Raw genomic sequence first — 9,752 nt, forward strand, 5'->3', positions numbered from 1 at the left:
AAAACACACGGACTAGACTTCCCAAAATTAGGTGTAATCTAGTGTGCATTTCTAAATTATGCATATAAAAGCTAATAGTAGATAACTGACCATGTGCAACACACACACACCTGACTTGAACTGCATAGTAGATACTGGATCCATAAATTAAGTCATTCAATTAGTTGTTTCAAGTTGTGAATATCTAGTTTGAAATTATAGCCCATATATCTATTTACTACAACAAATCTACAGACACGTATTATGTAAATTCAAGAATAAGGAGCTGCAAAAAGCAGCTAGCATGCCACAATACAAAATGCTCTCTGAAGGAAAAAAAAATGAAAGAAAACTTACAGACAGCTTGTTTATGACTCGAAGAGTATAAACACGCATCTATTTTATTTAACTCAGTAATTTTCTGACACAACTTGTGATGTGTTTGATGAGCAGGTTTCTTGTTCATCTTCCATTATAGAAGTGGCTCTGCTTTCCCCAGGGGAACTGGCAGCTGGCAGCAATCAAAACCATCTAACTGCCAGTATCTCATTTAAAGAGAATGACATTCAGCTACAAGACTCCAAAATGACTTTAATTCACTGTACTATACTATGCATCTCAATGAAAATATGTTCTCACTTAGAAAGAGACATTTAGACCCTTGATTCCCATGGAGGATTTTGATCATTTACCATACTTCAGAGGTATCAGCTCCTGATGTTGTTTGCTCTTGACCAGACAACTAACATTCTAACCTCAGCCACAAGGTAATCCATCTATCATAATCCAGTTTGAATATGTTGTTAAACAATGTTAGGTCATCTTCTTTAGAATTAATCTGTATGGCAATTCAGTTTCTGCATGGCAAGTTATCCCATAAGTTATCCCACATAATGTGCTGCAACAGAGATTCCCACTTATGTCCTAGGATTCTGAAAGAATAAAGCTCATACTAACAAGCTGCTTAACAACAGAAGACAAAAGAATATTTCCTTAAAACTGTAAAGAATATCTAGTTCTGTCAGCATCTTGTCCTGACTTTGGAAAATATTGGGAATTTAGTCTTCTAACCTAGTGTACACTAAGTAGCTCAAGCTAGGTAGTGTCTCCCGAGCAAGCTGCAGTTTCCAGCCTGTTCCAGTCTCAGATTTTGATACAGCACAACTCTCTGCAAAATCCAAAATGTCAACTTGAAAGACCCATTATTCTAGAGAATTCTGTGTATTGCTACACTGGGGAATTAACAAGGAGCAGCAGTGATAGCGACGGTAACATCTTTTTCTGTGCTCTAGTCAGTGTCATCACTTGCAATTTCTGCAGAGTAGTGGAGCTGTTTCTTTTTTTCTTTTTTCTTTTTTTTTAATTATTCTTTTAATTAATAAGCTGGTAATTTCCCTAGTTACCATAGCACAAACAGATCTGTATCTGTATTTGAACCCATGTGCCATTCTGTTATAGGTCTATATTCATTTTTCTCTTTCAAGTCTGTAATGTCAGAGCACTATTGACATAACTTAAGCCTATTTTATCCCTCTGGAATTCATTTTCCAGGCAAATCTTAGTTAATTTAGACATTTATGTTTTAATTTTGTATCTTCCAGTAAAATCAATTGTTTATTGCATTTTATCAGATATTCTTTCTTTCCCGGCATTACATTTTTGGCTTCTCAATCACTCATAGACTCATCTATTTTAGATTATTTTCAATGTATCTTTTAGCATTTCAAATTTGTGTGCAATGCTCAATTCTTAGTCAGTGTTCAGTGCATTATCATGATGAAGTTACTCAATAACTAACTTAATTAAAAACTATGAAACATAACAAGCGGCACAGAACCGCTTGCAGTCAGAAATAAGGGACCTTATTCAGTGCTTACGTGGCACCTGTAAGTGTTCCTTAATTTTTTTGTTTTCCTTACATATTCCGGGTTGAAATTTTAGTGAACCTATCAGGTTATTTCCTTAGACATTTATTCATGGCACTTTTGTACAGCAACCACAGTAGGCCAAAGCACTTAGATTTTCTTTATTCAGAGACCCACTCTAAATGCTTCCACACAACAGAATCTGAATCACTGTAGTTTCATTTTTGGCTTCCTAATTCAAAATCAGTCATTTATAACAAATGCTTCTAACTCCTCACATTTTGTCTTATTTAACATTGTCTAAATGTATTTGTAACAGTCTGAAGCTACTGATTTTTTTTAAAAGCAAGCAAAACCCTGGAATTTACAGATCAGTTTAAAAAGTTGAATATATATAGTAGGGAATTTGTTCATTATATAACCTTCTGGTCAGAGTCACCCAACTGATGAAATGTAAACTACATGCCTTCTTTTTGCTAAAAGTGCACACTGAAAAAGACACACAACAGCATGAAATACCTGAAGCTAGGAGATGTCTGTTATCAAAAAGCACAAAAGATCAATTCTGGGAACTGTAATCAAGGTCTACAGAAGTCACATTGACTCCGATTTTTTCCATGGAATATTCAACAAAATAATTTATCCAGCAAAACCCCCGAGGAGGGGTAGGCTGGTACTGCTATCTACTCACTCCTAGAATAAATAACTCAACTGATTCAGAAAACTGACTACATTCTCACAGCTATAAAAATTAATATGTTATCTGTATGCTTTTACAATACCCAATTTAAAATTGTAATTTCTCTCTCATTTATTTCTTCTGCCTGTACGATTTTCCAGTTCCATTTAGCAACAAGAAGTTAAATTTTTCACAAAGGATTAGGAGGAGTGCACTGAGCAGTTAAATAATAGTTACTCATTTTTTTTGCAGTTCCATTTCTGATCTCCCTGTGTATATCTATACTGTGGTGTTGGAGAGGGTCTGTGTCTTTCTACTGTCATCCTAACCTGACTATTGCATCAGGTAAATCAAGAGTAGGGAGATTAAAAAATGTCATTAGTGCAGCTGTTTATTGTTTTTCCCTTGACAGATATCAAACCTCTGCAGTTTAAAGCTGAGCCAAGGTATACTACAGCAGATTGCCCATCTGGTGTGACTTCAGAATATTAAAACCTTCTGTAGGCTATCAGCACAAGGACCAGTCAAATTCTTTGCTGTCATCCAGACATCTTATTTTGTACTGCACAAGCGGTGTGATTTCCAATTAAGATGCTCAAAAGCATAGTTATTAGCTTGTGATGAATTCTGATCATATTATTCAACCACAAAACTTCTGTATTTCATCTGTAACAGTCCAGCTAAAATGTAGTGAGTGAAACAGTATTTTGTCTCAGATCCAAATATATTATAGGAAATCAAGAGCTGTCATTTACAAAGTGAAAAATCAAACAACTTTCTAGACTCTGTTGAACACTGTCACTGTAGATTAATGTGATACAATTCCTAAGTGATTGCGAAACTGTGATTTACATAACTAAGACTGAATCTGAATGAATATAGCATTTATAACCTTCCAATGTAAAATAAGCAGTTGTACAATGACAGATTTCAGTTCTAGGTATACAGGTCAAGTTTTCCTCTATTTCCAGCTAAATGAATAATTACATCCTTCCCCAACTTCTCTCATAAGACAAGCACATGTATAGTTCAAAGTTAAAAATACCACAAGTCTGAAAGCTTTATTGAACAATGTCAACAATGAAATGTGGATTATTTAGTACATATGGTTAACACTGGCAAATTGCAACATGTACTTAGTGATTAGAACATTACATTTGGAAAGCAAGTATGTTTTACTGTGATGTATATGTTCTGGTGAATTTTCCCAAGTAAAAGCAGGCAGAAACTCAGAGTGAGGCTTTCTAGTTTTTGAATATAACACAAATATCAAGCTCTGTGTATTAATTACAGTGTTTATTTTTACAAAATGCCAGGGTCATAGAGTTGAAATGAGAAAATACCTCCAAGCCCCGAAATCTGCCTCTTTGTAAAAGGAGATAGAGAACAGATCAGAAGCAAAACTTACTAGTGGGACAGGCTGCAATCAAAATCTCCATTTTTGTGGGCATACTAACAAGGAGAATTCTAAAGAAAGGTTTGAAAAATAATAGTGAAACTGCTTATTGGTGTTTACAGAATACTTCTTCATAAAGTGAATACTATCTGGAGAAAATGGACAAAGGTACCTAGTTAGAAATCTAACAAATTTGTGATTGTGATGGGACTGATATAATTCACTGGCTAAATAAGAGAGTTATTTTTTTCATATTCCAAAACGTATGAAGGCTGAAGAAAAAGTTTTGAAAGAAAGAAAAATTAGGATATTTTAAAACAGAAAGAATGTGGGAGGAGAGAGAATGAAGTAGAAAGATGAAATAGATTTTACCAACAAAATATTCTAGAAAACTTAGCAGCATTCATCCTTAATCACCATCCAACAGGACAGCATATTTATAACTTAAACATTCCTGTGGTTTCAAAAGCAGTTTAATATCCATAGTGATAACAGACTGCAGCAAAAAGTATAAGAGAAATATTCATTAATCCTTCTGGGAAAGAAAAATCTGTCTTCAATTTTCAGACTATCAAAAGCTATTGTCAAAGATGTGCAGATTATTATTCAAAGTTTTATTCTCTGAAGATCACAAGAGAATATTCTTGTTAATTCCAATGAGTTATTAACATCACTAGTTAAATATTTCTACCTCTTCTGAACTAATATGAATAGGTCTAATAAAATCTAGTGAAAAGGAGTGAATTTATTGACTGCAAATTGCTGATGTCCTCAGAATAGTTTAAGAAAATGAGATTTATCTCATTTACCTTCTGCATATAAAAGTTAGTCACCTAATTTAAGCCAGTTATCAAAGCACCTTCTATCATCAGTGAAGACACAGAAGGATCTCCAGAACTTTTCATTGATTTATGAAATCTTTCCATTTGTCCCAAATATCTATTTTAATGGCTAGATGAACTGCCTGTTGGAGGTGCTAGCTTCTCTCCATTAGCTAAAGATCTTCAGTTAAGTGTGATTCCAATAACCACTAACTTAGCTTAGTTCTGTATCTTTCAGATCGCCCTAAACATCAGAATATGAACCTCCTCTTTATACAAATGCTATAACCCCCCCTCATTTTTGTTGTTTTATGAAATTGTAGTACTTTTAAATATTTTTGAAGTATGATGACACTCATCACCAATATAATTTCTGATATTTGACAGGCAGGGCTACAGGCAAAATGATACCACTGGAGTACAAAAAAAGCATAATCAATCATCACAGGAACAAGAGTCTTACAATGGATGGCACAGTTGTTGGGGAAGGTAGGTGAGTCAGGCTCACGACACATATAAGCATTGCAATTTCGTCTAAGATAAGTATATTCCATTGCTCAGTTCTCAGCACCACTTAGGACATAAACCTGCCAGCTGCTCTTGCTGCTGAGATGCATGCTGCTTTTGCTTCAAAGTGTGTTGTTCTTCAGAGGATTCTGTATCATGCTGTTCTATTCCTATTTTCAGTGAAGAATGCAATGGAGTTTATCCAGGCACTGCTCTTAATTGTGCAAGCTTTGAACCACTTTGAGAACAACATTGTTCCTTTTCCCATACTGTAGTTCACGTGAAGAAAGCTGTTTTGAACATATGTATCATCCATTCAAATCACGTATCCGAACAATCACAGCTTGGCCTCCTGTATTAATATCTCACTACAGTCAGCAAACCTGGATCACTTTGCAGCTCATAATATTCACTCTCCTTCAGTGGGACTAAAAGAGGTTTTTGTTGATATTTTTCTAGCTGATAAAAGTGTATTCATCTGCTGTCCAAATCTGAAACTCACACAAATTAATGGTAAATAACAACTTTATGAGCACTTAGTAGGGTATAAGGATTGATGACCTGGTGATTCCCTGTTTGATTTTTAATCTTGGCAAAGGTTATTCTGATTTTGAAGATTTCCTTTTCATTAGTACCATTATGATCATAAAAAATGAAAAATAAATGAACTCATGAATGAAAAGATTTGCAGTTTTATAGGCAGATGGGAAAAAGGAATTACATTATTTTTTGGGGACTAATGAACACGTAACTGTGGATTTGTTTGTTTTTCAGATTAATGCTGGTTGTAGAAGTAACAAAGATAACACACCTCGTGAGATCACTTAAGGGATTCACACAATCATTGAAACACTAAGGCTGGAAAAGACCACTAAGATGATCTAGTCCAACCATACACCTACCAACAATATTGCCCACTGAATCATGTCACTAAGTACTACATCTATCTTTTCCTTAGACAACTCCAGGGATGGCGACTCAACCACCTCCCTGGGCAGCTCATTCCAAAGCCTAACCACTCTTTTGGAAAAGAAATTCTTCCTAATATCCAACCTGAACCTCCCCTGGTGCAACCTGAGGCCATTCCCTCTAGTCCTATTACTGCTAACTGAAAAGAAGGTCGACTTCCACCCCACCACAACCTTCTTTCAGGTAGCTGTAGAGAGCAATAAAGTCTCCCCTGAACTTCCTTTTCTCCAGACTAAACAATCCCCGTTCCCTCAGCTGCTCTTCATAAAACTTGTGTTCCAGACTTTTCACCAGCTTAGTTGCCCTTCTCTGGACATGCTCCAGGCCCTTTACACTCATCTTCTAGTGATGGGTCTAAGACTGAATACAGTACTTGAGGTGTGGCCTCAACAGCGCTAAGTTCAGAGGGAAGATCACCTTCACAGTCCTGCTGGCAACACAGTAGCATTGCATGAAGTTGTTATGATCAAAGAACAGAACTTGCACTTCGTCTTGTTGCATTTCATTCCATTGGCCTCAGCCCAGTGAACCAGCCCGTCCAAATACCTCTGAAGGGCTGTCCTCTTTCATGCTAGGCTCTAGCTTTTATGATTTTCTCCCTGCACATGCTAGCAATTTCCTTGTACTCTCCCAGAGTTGCTTGTCCTTTCTTCCATAGGAGGTAAACTCTTTTTCTCCCAGAATTTCAGAAGTTCCCTGTTCAGCCACACTGGTCCTCTTCCCATCTGCCTCATCTTACAGCACAGGGGGATAGCCTGCACCTTTAACGCTTCCTTCTTGAGGAGCATCTAGCCTTCCTGGATCTCTTTGTCCTTCAGGACAGACTCCCAAGGGACCCTCCCTAGCAGTGCCCTAAACAGTTCAAAGTCTATCCTCCAAGGCCAAGTCCAAGGCAGCAGTTTTGCTGACCCCACTTCTGACTTCACCAAGAGTACAGAACTCCATCATTTTTGTTCCCAAGACAGCTTCCAACCTCCACATCTCCCACTAGTCCTTCTCTGTTTGGGAACTGCAGGTCTAGTGGAGTCCATCCCCCAGAAGTCTCACTTATCAGCTGTGCCAGGAAGTCTGTCTCTTCATCCTGGTTTGACAGTCCATAGCAAAGCCCCACCAGGATGCCCACCTTGTTGGTCTTCCCCCTTACCCACAGGACTTAACCTTATTATTTCCAGCCCTGAGTCCTACAACATCAAAACACTCTCTAAATAGAAAGCCACACCACTGCCTACCCCTTCTGAGGGAATAATAGGCATCCATTGCAGTACTCCAGTTGTGGGAGTGATCTCACCATGTTTCAATAAATTGCAAGTAAATCACAGTACCTGACTCACTTGCAATTGTAAGTAAGTCACAGTAAGACACAGTAAGTCACAGTTTGCCCAATGTACAATGGTACCAGCTCCTTCTGCTTTGTTGTCCATACAGTGTGCATTGGTGTAGATGCACTTCAGATGGCTCATACCCACAACTCTGGCATTGTTCTCCCAAGCTAATCTTTAGCAAACCTTGTTCCACCCCTTTCTCCCTTTACATATGGCTTAAAGCCCTTTCAGTGAGCCCTACCAGCTCTTGGGGTAAGATCTGTTTCCTGCTTCACAGATAGATTCAAGCATGTATCATACCATATCACTGGAGAAAAGTGAGACCTTCACTCTGCCAGATAAGCTATTGCGGACAAGTACAAAAAACAATTAGATCATTGTTGGGCAGCCTATCTTGCCATCCTGTACTGTACTCCTTATACTGTATAGTCCTCCTTGCATCCTTGCACTGTATAGTACAGATTCTTTACGTCAAGTCTTCTGCCAGGTCAGTGAACCTTACTGTTACAGCCCTGAGTGCACAAACAGGCCTTAATTACCCCAAGCAGCTTCACCTGTGACCTCCATTCACATTATCTACTTACAGGATCAATTTTTTTCTCCCTTAGAGCTTTCAGTCCCTCCTTTATCTCTGTTGTAGGAGTTCACAGCCATGAACCCTGCTGATCTTGAGCTGCAGTGTGATTTGACCTGTCTCATCACTGTGGATGTGCCACTCATCAGTAGACTGTGTCTGACCCTTTTTACCTTCATAGATCCTGACACTGACGTTTGCAGTCATTTCCTGGCATGACTTCATGCCTGCCTTATTGTCATAAACTCCTGATGATGCCCAGACACTTACTTATACATCGAGATTTTGCTCTCTACATTTTTTTTTTTTTATTAATAGAGTAATAGAAACCACATCAACTATCCTGTGGTTGTCTTGACAAGTAGATTTTGGTTTCAGAAGTTTTTTCTCTTATGAAGTTGGCCACAATAAATTGAAAGCGTTGTGAGAGGATATTATCAACTGCAGCCAGCTGAAAGGCACCTCTATAATGATTACAATAAATTTTCTCTCTTTTGTAGCTTCAGAACGTTAGTTACATCTCCAAGTCCTATCAAATGACCTCTGTATCACAATTCAACTTAATCTCCCTTATTTCTGCAGTAATGTTTTGTAAAAGTAACTGAAAACATTCATTTTTTTTAACCACCAGCTTTAAGTTATTATAGTGTGAAGGAAAATGGAAACTTAAGAAGTTTATTCTGATTCATTCTTGCCAGGAAACTGTCACTTCACAAACTTCTAACAAGAAACTTAGCTTAGTAACTCTGCTGCATTGGAGGAGTACTTATGATACAAAGTACACTTTCCAAATATATTCTTCATCTTCCTGTAACAAGAGATGAAGCTTCTGTAGAACATTAGAATAGTAGCAAATTGTACTCAGTTTGTAGAAGTGTACAGTTACGTGAGTTAAAGAGCTATTAAAAATCAGCCATGCTCACTGAAACATCCCGGGAAACAGAGGAATAAAAAGTAATACACAGATTGAATAGAAACAGAGTGACTTCAGTTACTCACAAAATCTTTAGTTTCAGATAGAATATATTTCAGTAATTTCCAAAATTTTCTTTAAATGAAAAGAAGCATTTATCTTAATATACATTTTGAGTACGAACTGTGGCCGAACATTAAGTTGCAATAACCATGATGCAATTACATCCATTATTCCTCTGTGAGGAAAAGCTAAAATGAGAAACTTAAAAGATGGATTAGAGTAAGAAAGTCTGTCAAAAACAAATAAAAGCTATATAAACAAATAACATCCAATTTTAAGACTTTGTTAATACATAACTAACTCAAAAAAACCAACCCATTACGTATATACATATATATGTTTATGCATATATATCTCAAAATAATACATCTGTCAAAAGATAACAAGGGATTTTAGAAAATGGAGAATCATAGAATCATAAAATCATAGAATCACAAGGTTGGAAAGGACCTACAAGATCATCTAGTCCAAACATCCTCCCATTAACATTGCTACCACAAGCCTCTAAACCATATCTTGTAGCTCCTCATCCAGACGCCTCTTGAACACTGCCAGGGATGGCAATTCCACCACCTCCTTGGTCAGGCCATTCCAGTGCCTGACCACTTTCTGAGAGAAAAAGTTTCTTCTTATGTCTAATCTAAACCTCCTCTGGTACAGCTTG

Source organism: Meleagris gallopavo, chromosome 1, assembly GCF_000146605.3.
Source record: "Meleagris gallopavo isolate NT-WF06-2002-E0010 breed Aviagen turkey brand Nicholas breeding stock chromosome 1, Turkey_5.1, whole genome shotgun sequence".
In the NCBI taxonomy this organism is placed as follows: Eukaryota; Metazoa; Chordata; class Aves; order Galliformes; family Phasianidae; genus Meleagris; species Meleagris gallopavo.